Source organism: Echinops telfairi, unplaced genomic scaffold (genome assembly GCF_000313985.2).
Source record: "Echinops telfairi isolate 266 unplaced genomic scaffold, ASM31398v2 ScPeMD7_2573;HRSCAF=3158, whole genome shotgun sequence".
Lineage (NCBI taxonomy): Eukaryota > Metazoa > Chordata > Mammalia > Afrosoricida > Tenrecidae > Echinops > Echinops telfairi.
Window position 1 is genome coordinate 8,817,069 of NW_022106471.1, and position 16,399 is coordinate 8,833,467.

The 16,399-nt window shown below is 40.6% G+C and overlaps 1 protein-coding gene and 1 pseudogene across 7 annotated transcripts in view; one reads left to right on the forward strand and one right to left on the reverse strand.

Annotated features, from left to right (window-relative positions):
- Window positions 1–16,399, forward strand: part of LOC101642381 (WD repeat containing planar cell polarity effector) — a 340,297-nt gene that overhangs the window by 224,138 nt on the left and 99,760 nt on the right. The gene's annotated exons all lie outside the window — the stretch shown is intronic.
- LOC115870880 lies at window positions 6,097–7,436 on the reverse strand (annotated as a pseudogene).

Consider the following 16,399-nt stretch of genomic DNA (forward strand, 5'->3'; position numbering starts at 1 on the left):
ACCCAATAAAATGATCTTTAAAAAAAATTAAAACTTTAATGACGATATAGTAGTCCACTGTTTGAATATGTGATCATATATTTTTCCCTTTTCTGTTGATGGACATAGGGTGATTTCTATTTTTACTGTTTTGAATCAGGCTCTTTTGAATATTTTTGTATATGGTGGCACAGTGGGTTGTGCATTTGGGCTGCTAACCACAAGGCCAGCAGTTCAAAACCAACAACCCCTCTGCAGAAAGAAAAGATGAGGTGGTTTGGGGTTTTTTTTTTTTTGGTTTTTTGAGGTTTTCTATTTCTGTAAAGATTTACAGCCCTGGGACAGTTTTACCCCGTTCTATAGGGCTACTATGAGTTTAGATCAGCTGATCATATTGATAGTTCTGAGTATGTCTTTTTATATACATATATGTGCATATAAATATGTATTTCTCCAGGTAGTGATCAAGATGAAAAATGACTGGATAATAGCGTGCTCATGTTTGAATCTAGTAGACACTGGCAAATTGTTTTTCAAAGTAATTACACTAATTTAGTTTTCAAACGGTGCCGGAGAATTTCCATTGCTCATATTCCATAAAATATTAGTACCGCTAGTCTTTTTATTCCTAGCTGTTTTGGTGGGTATGTAATCTTGTCCTTTGGCAGTATTAATTTCCATTTTCCTGATGGCTTTTGAAGTTGAGCACCTTTTTATATTTCCATAGTTGTTTTGTGATTCCTTTTAATAAAGCATGTATTCAACTCTTTTTTATTAGTTTAGACTTAATACATCTAACGTATTCCATATTTCAGCCATGTCAAGCAGAACTGTACAATTGCTACCACAGTTTCCAGCCATTCTTTATCTACGTGGACTCCCTGACATTGTCTCCCATTTACCCCACCTGCACCACTGTGGGCCCCCCACCAAACCCCTTATTCTACTTGCTGTCCCTATATGTTCATCAATCCTGGGTTTCATATACTTAAAAATGGAAAAGCATATGGCACAGCTTCAAGGGGGTGACCTTCATTGCCATAACTCCTTTGAGATACACTCTACTATGAATAAACAAGCCCCCCCCAAAAAAAAAAATCCAGAAAATTTTAGAAACCAGATCAGGTCCAGCATGCATCATAGAGAGAAAGTACTGACAAAGTGTGTGCAGGTCAGATTTATGCCTTTGATCTTCTATACTTCTCTCTCTCAAGCACTCTATTTAGTAACCACTGTCCTCCCATCCCTCAATTTTAGACAGAGTTCTCTAGAGCAGTGGTTCTCAGCCTTTCAAATGCTGTGACCCTTTAATACACTTCCTCATGTTGTGGTGACCCCCCAACCATAAAATTATTTTCGTTGTTACTTCGTCACTGTCATTTTGTTACTGTTACCAATCGGGCAACCCCTGTGAAAGGGTCTTTTGACCCCAAAAGGGGTCACAACCCGCAGGTTGAGAACCGTTCCTCTAGAGGTTTATTCCTATGTAGTTCCACAAACGAACCTTGAGCTCCCTGTATCATCCATTGTCTTCTGCACACTGGATTCTCACAATTTAGGCTCTGATCCTGATCGATCCTTCGACTTCGGGTTATATGGATTCCAATCCTTCAGTGACTGATGATGGTATGAACCTTCCATGTGGACTTAGTTGACATCTCTTAGACCAGCCTTTAAGACCTCAGACGCTACTTTATCTGATAGCCAGGCATCATCTTTTGCCACGTTTTGCTACAGCACCGTATCTTCTGTGTTCCTTTCCTGAGGACAAGTGTCTAGCAGGGCCATGATGTAAGAACTAATTGTTCGTAAACAGGAGCTAGGATTTTGTGGAAGCCCAAAACCCATTCCTGGATCTATGCCACTTCTTTTTAATTTGCTGTAACTTGGGAGTTAATACCTATGTCATATCATTCCATAGTTCAATCATGTCAAACAGAGTTGTACATTTGCTTCCATTATCTGTCTCCAAACATACATTTCCTTCCTGGACTCCTTGACATCATCTCCTTTTTATCTCCCCCACCCCTCACAATCCCACCCCCACCCCTTGTTCTGTAGGCTTGTGCTTTCTCTGTGGGCTCAACGTTCCTGGATTTCATTTACTGAAAACCAGAAACAACCACTTTAAGAGGGTGACACACCCCCTCCCCCGCCAGTGGCGATGCACCTCTGAGATACACCCTAATATGAACAACTATAATCAACAGAACAGCCTTCACAGGTTGCCAGAATAATACGTAGCTTAAGACAGCATACAGGGCATTGATGCAGCAAGGCCTTGCTTGTCTCTAACCAATAGTACACCACTCTTAGTACAACTGTCTTCTGCTCCCTCAGACACCATGTTTTTTCGGGTTTAAGTCCTCAGGGTACAAGTGTGTCTGAGGTAGAATCCAGTTCACCCAGTGGAGTTTCCATGTGGGGTCTATCAATGCAGCCTCTGTAGCATACAATGTGCCCTGAAGAGCCAGGATTCGGTGTCCCAGAGGGCCACGGCACCCGGCCTGCATTCCTTGAATACTTCCAGATGCCCTAGTTCAATTTTGCCTACCTGCTGCACACCACTAAAGAGACTCCCCTCCTAATATTCCCCAGAGCGTATTAAGTCACTCCTTCCCCACCTGGAGGTCAGCACTCCTTCCCCTCCCAACAGACATGCACCTATGTGCCCCCAAAAGTGACTGTTCTCACTTCTCTCTCCTGTGCTGCCTCTCCCATCAGTTAAGCTTCATTCCTCTGCCAGGGCCACCTCCCTCTCTGAGGGACCTCGCCCAAGATCAGCATGGCAACCACTCAGCAGACAGCATACTCCCCACTTCGACCATTGGACCCCCGCTGTCCTGAGGCGCCCTCCAGTCAAGTGATCTACACTGTACTTACCTGGAGCGGATGACGTGTGGTTCATTGGCACTGGTCTGGCTCTTTACCAGGCTGTCTGGTCCCCAGCTCGAACTGGATGCCCTGCAAGCTTGAGCTTGTGCCCGTTTTGCATGTTCCTGCTGCAGTGGACTCAGACAGTATCTATCCTTTTGTGCTTGCCTAACTTTACTCACCATAATGAACCCTCCACATCTTGAGGTGTTTCATGGTATCATCACTGTTTTTCAGGGATGCATAGTATTCCATTGTGTGTCTATACCAGAGGTTTTTTTATCCACTGTTCCATTGATGGGAATTTAGGCTGTTTCCAGCTTCTGGCTATTGTGAACTGTGTGCTGCAACGAACATGGGGGAGCAAATGTCTGTTCGTGATCCGCTTATTTCTTTTGGATATATGCCCAGTACTGGTATTGCTGGATCATATGGTAGTTCATTGCCATCTGTTTAGGTATTGCCATAGCTATCACCTTCCATAGTGCCTGCACGTCTTTACAGGTCCACCAGATAAGAGTTCCTATCTCACCACAGCCTCCTCAACAGCTGTTCTCAGTTTTTTTTTTTTTAATTGGGCTTCAATTAGGGCATTAGGTGGTATCTCACTGTTGTTTTAACTTGCATTTCCTGGATGCTTAGTGACCAGAAGCATTTCCTCAGGTGTTTAGTAGCCATTCGAGTGTCATCCTTTGTGAATCCTTGGTTCAGGCCCTTTACCCACCTCTCAGAGGGCTATTAGCTTTTCTCTTGTAATAAACTTGTAAAATTCTGTAGGTTTTAGTAACTAGTCCTTTGTTACATTGTTGCTAAATAGTCTTTCTCAGTCTGTGGGTGCTCTCTGTTTACTCTTTTAATGAAGTCTTTTGTATACATGAGTGTTTCATTTTTAATAGGTCCACTCATCGAATTTATCTTCCCTGGGGTGTGTTTCCTGTGTCATTTCTGATAGCTTGTGTAGTTCCTGCACTAGGGTTCCTAGCTTTGTCCAGTTTCTCACTGATGATCCCGAAAGCTTTGGGTTTTACATTTAGGTCTTTGATCCACCTTGTTTGTCTTTCTGCATGGAATGAGTGATATATGGGTCCTTTCATTTTTCTGCAAGTGGCTATCCAGCTTTTCCAACACCATTTATTGAAGAGCACATCTGCTTCCCATTTAATGTTTGGGCCTTTGCCAAAAATCAGCTGTCTGTATGAGGATATTTCTATTTCTTGGTTGTCTGTCCTGATCCGTTGGGCCAAGTATCTATCATTATACAAGTACTAGGCTGTTTTGACAGCTGTGGCTGTAGAGTAAGTTTTGAGGTCAGGTAGTGCAAGACCACCTACTGTGTTCTTCTTGAGGAGTTCTTGGCCTATCCTGGGCATCTTCCCTATGCATCTGAAGTTGGTAATCAGTTTTTCCATTTCTTTGAAGAATTGTACTGGAATTTGGATCGTGATTGCATTGCCTTGGTAGATTGCTTTGGGTAGTATTGACATTTTCACAATATTGAGTCTTCTGGAATATGCTTCCATTTGTGTCGATCCCTTTTGGTTTCTTGTAGTCGTGTTCTGTAGTTTTCTTCACACAGGTTTTCTGGTTTGGGGTTATGTTTATTCATAGTTGTTTCAGCTTTTGGGAGGCTATTGTGAATGGAAATGATTCCTTGATATCTTTTTCTGCATTCCTGTCTCTGGTACATAGGAATCCTGCTTGTTAATCTTGTGTCCTGCTATCCTACTAAACTCTTGTTTCCAGCAATCCCATTGTGGACCCCTTAGGATTCTCAATATATAAAATCATAATGTCTGCAAATAGCAAAAGTTTCGCTTCTTTTTAGCCAATTGTACACCCTTGATATCTTGCCATTGTCTCACAGTATTGGCTACGACTTCCAGCACAATGTTGAATTTCCCTTGTCGAGTTTCCCTATCCAGTGGAAATGTCTTCAGCTTTTCTCCACTAACTGTCAAATTGGCAATGGGACTTTCATATATGACTTTTATTGTACTGAGGATTTTCCCTTCTAACCCTATCGTCTTGAGAGTCTGTATAGGAATGGGTGTTGAATGTTATCAAATGCATTTCTGCATCAATTGATATGCTTATATGGTTCTTGTCCTTTTCCTTGTTGATGTGCTGGATTACGTTAATTGTTTTTGAATGTTAAACCACTCCTGCATCCCTAGTATGACTCCCACTTGATCGTGATGTATTATTTCTTTGATATGTTGTTGGATTCTGTTGGCAAAGTTTTGTTAAGGACTTTTGCACCAGTTTTCCTGAGAGAGATCAGTCTGTCCTTCTCGATCCTTCTGGGGTCTTTGCCTGGTTTCGCTATCAGGGTTATGTGGGCTTCCTAGAATGAGTTTGGGAGCTCGCTGTCCCTTCTTGTGTTCTGGAAAAGTTTGTGTAGGATTGATGTCTGCTCTTCTCTGAATGTTTGGTAGAATTCTCCTGTGAAGCCATCTGGACCAGGGCTTGCGGACCTTCTCTACTTAGTCTTCTGCTATGGGTCTGTTCAAGTTCTTAATGTTCATATGCGTTCATTTGGGGAGGCTTTCCAGATATTTGTCCATGTTCTCCAAATTATTGAATTTGTTGGAATATACTCTTTTGTAGTACTCTAATTAATCTTTTTAGTTCATTAGGGTCTATTGTGACGTCCCCTGTTTCATCCCTAATTCTAGATATTGATATCTGGTCTTTATTTTCCTTTGAGTTTACTAGCAGTTTGTCGATTTTGCTGATCTTTTCAGAGAACCAACTTTTGGCTTTGTTGATTTCATTCCATTGTTCATCTGTTTTCCAGTTCATTTATCCCCCGCTCTAATATTTATTGTTTCTTTTCTTTTGCTTTTCTTATGCTGTTGGTTCTGGTCTAGCGGCTGGAGTTGCTGTGCTAAGGTGCTGACCATAATTCTCCCCTCCGTTTTCATGTGTGCATTTATTGCAATAAAGTGACCTCTGATAACTGCCTGTGCTGCATCCTATAGGTTTGGGTTTGTTGTATGGTCATTCTCATTGGTTTTTAGGAGTTCCTAATTTCCTCTCTAATTTGGGCTATTCACACCTTTTTTGAGAACTGTATTACTCAGTTTTCAAGTGTGTGTCTTTATTTTCTTGTCCTTTCTATTGTTGATTTTCAGCTTTTTTTTTGGTGAGGTGGGGGTGGGTTCACAATTTATTTCTGACACCCAGGACCTTCCTGAACCAGCACAAGCAGCACCACATCTTTTCCATTAAGTCCTCCCTCTATCAGAAGTTCTTGGAGATAATGCCGTCCGCCTTCGCCAGCCAGAGGATGGAATCATCAGACTCGCCCATCCCGGGGATAGCCCTGCAGATAGCGTAGGTCTTAAACTGGCTGTTGAACCTACCAGTAACCTTGTCAACCTCGGCCATGTTCATCTGGCTGGAACATGGTCCTCGGTGCCAATGATGCGGTTGCTGGTGGAGCATTTCCGCCTCATGTACATTTCCACGAACTCGCCGGCGTGTTCTGCATGTTGGGGCCGGGCCTGAGGACACCATGCCGAGTGCCAGCAGAGAGAAGCTGATTTTCAGCTTTATGGCACTGTGGTCAGAGAAAATTGTTTGAATGAACTCTGTGTTTGAATTTTCTCAACTTTTCCTGTGGTCCCAGCGTATGGCTTATTTTTTAATATGAGACATGTGCATTGGAGAAGAATGTGTATTTTCTTGCTGTTGGTTAGAGAGCTCCGAAAATGCCTAGGAGGTATAGTTGTTCAATTGTGTTGTGCAGCTCTTCAGTTTCTTTGTTGAGTTTCTTACCTGTTGATCTATCTTTCTTTGAGAGTGGTGTATTGAAATCACCTACTATAATTGTTGGTCCAGTGACTTCTCTTGTCATCTCTGACGATTTGGTTGGGCCTTACGTTGGGCACATATGTTTATTGTGTTTATGGGTCCTTGGTCTATTGATCCCTTGAGCATTATGTAATGCCCATTCTTACATCTTATTACATCATGTACCTTGAGGTCTACTTTGTCAGAGATTAGTATTGCCACCCTGCTTTTTGTTTTCTTTTGCCATTAGCTTGGCAAATTTTTAGCCATCCTTTGACTTTCAGTCTATTTTTGTCTGTGAGTTTGAGATGTGTCTCTTGAAGACAGCAAACTGATAGATTTTGTTGTCTAATCCAGTCTACTGCTCTTTGTCTTTTAATAGGTATATTTAACCATTAACATTCAGTGTAATTAAATCTAAATGAAGATTAGTTGCTGTCATCTCATACTATTTGTGTTTGTTATGTTTCCTTCTATATGGGGTGGTGTGTGGGGGAGGGGGTAGTGTTTGGGGTACTGTTTTCAGTATATTGGTTTCTGAGTGGTGTTACATCCGGTGGTGGTCTCACATTTGTGTGCTGCAGTGGTTTTCTGTCCATAAAGAACCGGAGATTATTTCTTGCAATGCTGGTTTTGTTTTAATGGAGTCTCTGAATGTTTCCTTATTTGTGAAAACTTTACTTCTCCTTCAGATTTGATGGAGAGCTTTGCTGGAAAAAGATTCTTGGATTGCAGTTGTTGCTTATCAAATTTCAGAACACATTGCTCCAGTGTCGTCTTACCTGCATGGTCTCTGCGGCGAGGCCTGAGCTTATTCTGACCTGTCTACCTTTACATGTGACTGCTGTTTCCTCCAGCTGCTCTGATGGTCCTGTCCTTTTCCGTGAAATCAGATCATGGGACTGTGTCTTGATGTGATATGTTTTGTTTGGTGTGTAGGGGGAGGCGGGGGGGAGGGCTAAACTAATTGGTGTTCTCTCTGTTCCTGAATGGTTATCTTCTCCTCTTTTGTGATATTAGGGAAATTTTCTCCCAAGAATTCTTCTACTGTTTTAGCTGTAGGCTTATTTATTTCTTCTTGTTCAAGCATGACAATAATTTGAATATTGTTTCACTTCATGGATTGGCTTTCTTCTGCTGTCTTGTTTCTCCCATTTGCTGTTTTCTACTTGGTTATCTTTGAGATCGCTCATTTGGTTTTTTATTCCATTCTGTTGTTGAGATTATTCACCTTTTTCTTTCTTCCTGCTACATCATTCCTAACTCCTGGATTTCCCTTCGGTGTGAGGATTTTAGTAGCGCTATATTTTCATTAGTTTTCAATATTGATTCCCTAATTTTTGTATGGCCCTAAACAATAATATTCTCACGCATCCTTTCTCTTGCAGTTTAAGAGCTGCTGCTTCTGTGTAAACAATTGGGTTTGGGTCATAATTGGGTCAGTAATTGACTTTTGTTTCCCTAGATTTTTTTATGGTAGCTGCTGGTGTTGGCTGTGGTTTGTGTGGCATCTTGGTTGAGCTGAAGGTGGTACATAGTCTTCTGGGATGAGTGTGGGGGAGGAGCTGGCTCTTTATGGGAAAATCATACTGGTGCTGTAAAACATATTGTGTGTAGATGAGGTGTGAGTGTTAGTTGTGTGAGTAGGAGGATTAGGGTATATGTGCTATATATGTAAAACCTATATATAGGTTTTAAGTGGTATTAATCATAGGAAACATTCTCATTAAGAATAGTAATTTTTTATGAGTTGGATAAGAGGATATGGGAGATGAAATTTTACTTGGTAAGTTAAAGAAGAGAGAGAGAGAGAGAGAGAGAGAGAGAGAGAGAGAGAGTGTGTGTGTGTGTGTGTGTGTGTGTGTGTGTGTGTGTTACTGAGGTGGAGGGAGCAGGTTCCAGAATTTAAGGTGGTTGGGGTAAGTGAGGAATATATTAAATCTTCCAGTCTCTTATCGACCCTGTATATTATGTAAGGAGAGTGCAGTCCTTCCCTTATTGTGCTTGTAGCAGGATTCCTGCACAACTCAGAATTATCACTCTTCACATGTGGTCTTAGCGTGCAAATGGACTATTATAGTGGACACCCCTGGAAAGAGGGACTTCCATTCAGAGGGTAATCTGGTAATGGACTGTGGACTCTTCCACAGGCTACCTAGCCTGTGGGGGAAAGCTGCATAGAAACCTAAATATGCTGGGTTCTGTTTCCTCTGGTGGGGTAAGGAGTTTTGTGTTTCCTTTCTCAAAAGAAAATTAGTAGCAAATCTTAACAACTTCCTGGAGCCCACTATACTGCAGGTTCCAGCCATGCCTCTGTCTTCCTGGTGCCAGTGCCAGATCCCCTCCAACTAGCCGGGGCTCTCTGTGCAGAACCCACCCTTACCCATTGCCACTAGGAGAGGGAGCTGGGCCTTCACCAAGTCTTACCCCTAATGTGAACTCTACTCTGGGGCTGCCACAGGTTCCAGCATCCAGGGTATCCAGGAGTCCATTTGGGTACCTGTGGGATGCCCCCAAGGGATAGACTGCCCTGGGCCACCTCCCCACACTGGTGAGCCACCAACTGGGGGGTTGGCGGGGGTGGGGGTGTGTGTGTGAAGAGGCCAAGAGTTCCTGCCCACAGACAAAGGAAGCAAAGCACGGGCAGGTGCTGTGAAAGAAGAACATGTGCACGATAAGCAGAGCTTTGCTCTCCGTGGGAAAACTAACAAAAGAACCGTAGGGTGCTGTGAGACGCAGTCTCACATCCCAGTTCCCCAACGTGGCCTCCTCGCCCATAAATCTGACCATCACACAGTGAGCTCTTCACGTGGGTGATCATACATTGGTGCCATCATCCTGGAAGTCCTCATGATAATCCCTTTCAGTGACTCCTTTGTGCTGTTCTCTGTGTGGAGAGAGTGCTCCGTCACCCTCCTCCATTGGCACTCTCCTGCGGCTCTATTACAATCTTTTGCCTACTTTTTTATTAGGCTTTCTAGCTTTTAATTATTGAATTTTGTGGGAGTTATTAATAATGTACTAATTCGTACCAATAATATACACACATTTTGTGGTCGTTAGGTGGTTGGTTCTAAGTGATCGGGACCTTACGTACAACAAAACAGTGTCCCTTCCTTCCTCACCCTCAAATGGCTATCATGGGGGAGCCCGTCCTTGCAGTCACTCTGTCACTCTTTCCTGGGGGCCCTTTTTCACTTCCATTGACCTACACATGATGTCCTTTCCAGTCCCTGGTCTCCCTGATCATTTCCAAAGTACTTGAGATAAAGTCTCCTTGTTCTCACTTCCAAGGAATATCTTGGCTGTACTTTTCCCAAGGCAGATTTGTTTGTTCTTTTGGCAGTACATGGTACTCTCATTAGTCTTTGTCAACGCCATAATTCAGATGCACCGACTCTTCTTCAGTATAATTTATTCAGTGTCCAACTTGCAAGTTTGTATCAGGTGATTGAAAATAGCGTGGGATAGGTTAGACTCACGTTAGTCCTGAAAATGACATCCTTACTCTTCAACATTTTAAAAAAGTCTTGTCCAGCAGATTTCCCCAATGCAGTATGTTACCTTGTTTCTTAACTGTAACTTTCAAAAGAATTGAAATACAGGGCAATTAAAAAGTATTGCCACAACGCCACGATGTTGTTGTTAGATACTATCAACTTGGGCCCAACTCATAGAGACCCTACGTACACTGGCCAGTTCTGTGATACTTTCCCAGTTGTTCTTATGTCTGAGTCTATTAATGCAGCCATGCATCAATCCGTCTTGTCAAAGGTCTTCCTTATTTTCACTGCCCTATTGCTTCACTGTGCATGATGGCTTTCTCCGGGGACTGGTCTCTCCAGACAACATGTCCAATGTATGTGAGATGAAGTTTTTCCATCCTTACTTCAAAGGAGCATTCTGTCTGTACTTCTTCCAAGACAGATTTGTTTGTTCATTTGGCAATCCATGGTACATTTTAAAAAATTCTTTGTTTTTATTTTTTAACAGTTTTATTGGTACTTCATCCACATATCATACAATTCAATAGTTCAATCATATCAAGAAGCCATTACCACACTCAATTATAGAACATTTTCTTCCTCCTTGAACTCCTTTTAAAATGGTATATGAGGCAATGAAAAATACCTTGGCTTGGGTGAGGTGCACATCAGTCCTCAAAGTAACATCCTTGTTTTCAAATCCCTTAAAGCAGATTTACCCTATGCAGTGTGTCTTATGATCTCTTGACTGCTGCTTCCACGAGAACTGATTGTGGATCCAAAAAAGACAAAATCCTTGACAGTCAACCTTTTCTCCATTTATAACAATGTTGCCTCTTAGTCCAAGGGTGCAGATTTTTTATATCCTGGACATTGAATTATAACCCATACTGAAAGCTGCGATTTTTGCTCTTCCTCAACAAGTGCTCCAAGTCGTCACTTTCAGGAAGCCAGCATGGGTATGTCACTTGTGTATCACAAGCTGTTGATAAGCCTTCCTCCAATCCTGATACTACATTCTTCTTAAAAGACGTCAGCTTCTCTGATTATTTGCTCAGCACACAGATTGAATAAGTATGGCGAGAGGATGCAACCCTGACGCACACCTTTTTAATTTTTTAAATGATGCAATATGGCTTTGTTCTGTTTGCACAACTGCCTTCTGATCACTGTACATGTTCTGCATGAGCACAATGTAGTGTTCTGGGGTTCTCATTCTTCTAAAGCAGCACTTCTCAACCTGTGGGTCTCGACCCCTTTGGATGTTGAATGACCCTTTCACAGGGGTTGCCCAATTCATAACAGTTGCAAAATAGTTGCAAAATTACAGTTATGAAGTAGCAACGAAAATAATTTTATGGTTGTGGGGTCACCACAGCAGGAGGAACGGTATTAAAGGGTCGTGGCATTAGGAAGGTTGAGGACCACTGTTCTAAAGGCTGTCTATAGTTTGTTCTGGTCCACACTGTCAAATGCCTTAGCATCATCAATAACACGCAAGTAAGCATGTTTCTGGTATTATCTTCTTTGAGGCAGGAGCCATTTGATATCAGCAATGATATTCCTTGTTCTACTTCCTCTTCTAAGTCCAGCTTGAACCTCTGAGAGTGCCCTGGCGATGTACTGCTATAAATGTTGGATGACCTTCAGCGAAATGTTGCGTCTATGTGATATTAATGATATCTTGCTATAAGTTGGACATTGTTTGGTCACCTTTCTTTGGAATGGATACAAATATGCATCTCTTCTAGTTAGTTGGCTAAATAGCCACCTCCCATAGTTCCTGGCGTAGATGAGTGCTTCATCAGCTTGTTGAAATGGGTATTCCATCAGTTTCTGGAGCCTTCTTTTTGGCTAATGCTTTCAGTGCAGCGTGGCCTTCTTTCAGTGCCGTTGGTTCTTGTTCATGTGCCGCCCCTTGAAATGGTTTGATGCCACTTGTTCTTTTTGGTACAATGACTGCATTCTTTCCATCTTCTTTTGATGCTTCCTGCATTGTTTATATTTGCCCATAGAATCTTGCAATGTTGCATATCAAGGCTTGAATTTTTTCTTGACTTCTTTCAGTTTAAGATATGCTGAACGTGTTCTTCCTTTTTGTTTTTCTAAGTCTAGGTCTTTGCACATCCCATTATAATATTTTACTTTGTCTTCTTGAGCTGCCTTTTGAAATTTTCTGTTCGGTTCTTTGACTTCATTTCTCCCGTGTGTTCTTATTCTAACTTCTAAAAGCCATATAAACACTTATTAAACAAAAATATCAAAATGTGAAGCTCTTGGTTCTTAACATATCCTCCATGTAGGTGTATACACTAATGAAGGTACTATTTCCTTCTCTCTAGCCCTTTTCCATAGAATTCTGCAGTCTTTGTTTCACGTCATGTGAAAACAACGGTTTGGGCATATTTAAGGAACTCAAATAATGTGCCTTTTAATTGATCGTAAAGTTTGGAGAACAAAAATAAACCTTAGTTGGCACTATCAGGACTGTTGGGTGAAGGGGAGTTAAGGTGTCCCAATGAAATCCTCCTAGGGCATCTCTTGCTACCCTTAAAGAGTGAGCAGGTGTATTGGCATAATGTGGAAATATTCCTTGGTGCATTTTACTGGCCTTTTTCCCATCGATATAGTTTTTAGGTTTCTTAAAACTTTTTTCCTGGTAAGCCCCTATGATCACCCTGGGTCATTCAAGAAAAAACTATCAAGATTACCACTTCCACAAATCATTCACTCCCCTCGAGACTCATTTGATTTCTAAGACAGCAAACCTCCCCCCCACCTTTTTAAATCTGTTTTATTGGCACTTCACCCACATATCATGACTGTAAATTTCTAAGGGGGCTGACAATTTCATCTTTCTCCCTCAGAGCAGCTGACCTTGCAGTTAGCAATTCAAAGCCTGACCCACAGTGCCGCCAAAGTTCCTTATTTGGAAACCCACAAAAAGCTGACACCATGACCTTCTGAGTGGGCCTGCTGCCTTGAATTCAAACTGTTCCAGAAGAGTCCCTTGGAAACCACGGCTTTCATTGGATATGTTTTTTAAGGCACCCTAGCCACCCACTTATCCCAGAGTCATGTTTAAACGGGTTCTGTTTGGAATAAACGTGTGTGAACTGCAATGCCAGGAGCAAAGTTTCTTACTTTTATATATGTGAATCCTTTTAGGAGTGCTGTATGTTGAAAATGCCTTTTCAGCTTTGGGGCTTAATTTTTCATTCTACTAATGGTATATTTTGTTAAACATATGTTACTAAGTTTTACATAGTTCACTTTATCAGTCTTTTCCGATGGTTAGTGTTTTGTGGTTGTAGAAAAATATTTTCATACACCAGAGTCTTAAATATTGCCCACTGTAATATTCTAGAAGCTTTATTATTTTTACTTTTCACATTTAAACCTAAAATTCACCTGGATTGAATTTTGGAGGATGACTTGAAGTTATGGGTAGAACAATTTTCTGTCATATACATGTCCTTCCTGTTAACCCAGGACCATTTCTTGATACCATTGCTTTTGCCCCCTGCTTGAATGGGGCCACTGTTATTGTAATGTAAGTGCCCATGTATGTCTTGGTCTACTACTTGACTCAGTATCCTTCCACCAGCACCAAACTATGTTAATTACAGTAACTTTATAATGGATTGATGTCTATTAGTAAGTCTTCCAACTTTCATGGCTGAAAATTTCTGTTCTTATTCTAAGGTCTCAAGATAAATGTTTTAAATCATTGGATTTTTAGCCAGTGTCTATAGTGTAGACATAAGACTTGGACATCTTCTTTTAGTATCAGTTATTGATGATACACTACTTCCTGAAATGATTGAATGTTGACCAGTTCTTTTTGTTAATAGTGACTCTTTATATTCCTTACATCTTCTTTTTATACTTCCTGCATCATCCAAACATTACAGTAAAACTTCTTATTGTAGAGTGGGCTCTGATGAATGGTTTATAGAACCCCCATGTATTGGGAAAACAATATCTAATATTATTCTTTAACAAAAGATAAATCTGTTCATGTACAGTGAATATAAAAAGGATAACAGGTTAAAGTAGTACCGGTATTCCATTTCCCTCTTCTCTCACTGCTGGTTCCATGGAAAAACACACATGTAGGCATAATTGCCAGTTATCACACTGATAAATCTTCTAAGATTATAAGTCTGATCTTTGTGACCTTATATCCATCTTTGGATACACACAGAGGTAGATCTCAAGGTGTCAAGTGAGCTAGGTAGATGTAACATTTTTTAAAAATATCCATCCCAAAGCGTCTGCCCTATATAAAGTATCAGCTGCTCATCGGTCCCTATTGTTTAAGGAATTTCTTCTAAGAATCAAGTAAAGAGGAGTGATGATATCAGTACTGACAAACATGCTTTAAATATAAATGAGGGAAGGAGAATCTTCCACCTCCAACTAACGGACAAATTTCTTCCAGTCTTCCCCTTCCACAGAAAATTGCTTTAAAACTGGGCATAATATATGATGTAACTTTAAGCATTAGCCAACAAGCAATATAGGATTGTGATCCTCAAGAAATGGGAAACACAAAAATGAACTACATATGCAGTTCCCAAAGCAGAGAGCACCTGTGTCACTGAGCTAATAAAATATAAGAGTTCAAATTGCAGGATAAAGAGGTTGATAAAATGTATGGGTTGAATACCAGGAAGTGGGAATTTGTGTGGAGAGGGTGAGCCTAGCGGTCTATAGGGTGTTTTACTTGCACCCTTGGCTGAGCTGTAAGTGAACAAGTCCTATAAAACTCACTGCTGTGAGCCTGAGTTGCACAGAGATGTCAGAGGTTGTGTACAGCTAGGCGATGCTGGATTTTTGGTTCAGACAACATGAAGACAACAAATGTCCTGGACATTTCTGTGAGATTCTAGAAATACTGTGCTTTAAAATTAAACACTCTAAGATGTTATACAAAGCTGAAATAGATCTGTCTTTACAAAGAATAAAACTAAGCCTTATCGAATTAAGTAAACAAAAACCCAGTATTTAATGCACTGCTACCCAAGCCCTTTAAAGAAAGAAATGTAATCTAGATTCCCTACATGTAATGTCCACAATATACAACAAACAATAAAATATCAGTAGGCATGTTAAACAGAAAAATGTGAACCATAATCAAGAGAAAAAGAAATAAGTAGTAAAAGACCCGGAGATGACACCTACGATGAACTGAGCAGGTGGCTTTGGCCATCTGTAAAGGTATTTTAAAGTAAAAGATTAATATGAATATAAAGTAAAAGATGAGGATTTGCAACAGAGATGTGTGGAACATACATTTTTAAAGAGTCAAATAGAAACTCTTGAACTGTTACAATCTGAAATAAAAATTCACTATGCTGAACAAAAGATTGTGTATTACAAAATATAAAGGGTCAGTGAGCTTGAAGACAGATAAGTAAAATGATCTAATCTGGAAAAAACTATTTCAAAAAGAAAGAGTTTTAGTGGCTTGTCGGACAAAATCATGTGGTCTCAAATATGTGTAATTAGAATTTGTGGGAAATCATTTCTCTACAGATCCAAGAAGCACCACTAACTCCAAATAGAAAAGAAAACAAAACAGTATTCTGTAAAATTACTAATACTTGCTTTTCTATAGAAAGAAGTGTTGCCAAGGGATGTCTGTTTTCCAGGGGTTTCTAGTGTGAATGCTGTCTGTGCACACGTAAATATGAAAGTGTTTGTTTTCTTTGTTGTTAGCTTTTCCCTGTTTGTCTGAAGTACTTTGTGTTATCGGTAGTCCTATGTTAGCAGTGAGTACACACTGTCTCCTTAGCCAATCAAAGGTTAAGGACGACTGGGGTCTTATTTTCATTTTTAAGTCACTGTGCAGCTACGAGATCTTGATCAGGGTTTCAAGAGTGAAGGCAGTTGGTCTCAGGGACAGACCTCATGATAGGTTTGGAGCTCCCCAGGAATAGAGCTCATAGTTAATTGTTGAGTTCTAACACAGCTGATCATTTAAAATTAAACGTTAAACACTTTTATTATTTTGTTTGGGATTAAATGATAATATTTATTTAATGAAGTAAAACTGAAAATCATTCACTCACACCTCATCTAAGCAGACTCTAGTCAAAATACTGGTAACCAAACATGAAAAGTCTTTAAAATATTCAGAAAAGAACAGCACATTACATAAGAGGGGTCAACAGTTGATATACTTTTTTTTTTCTTTTTTTAACATTTTATTAGGGGCTCATACAACTATTATCGCAATCCATACACACATCAATTGTGTA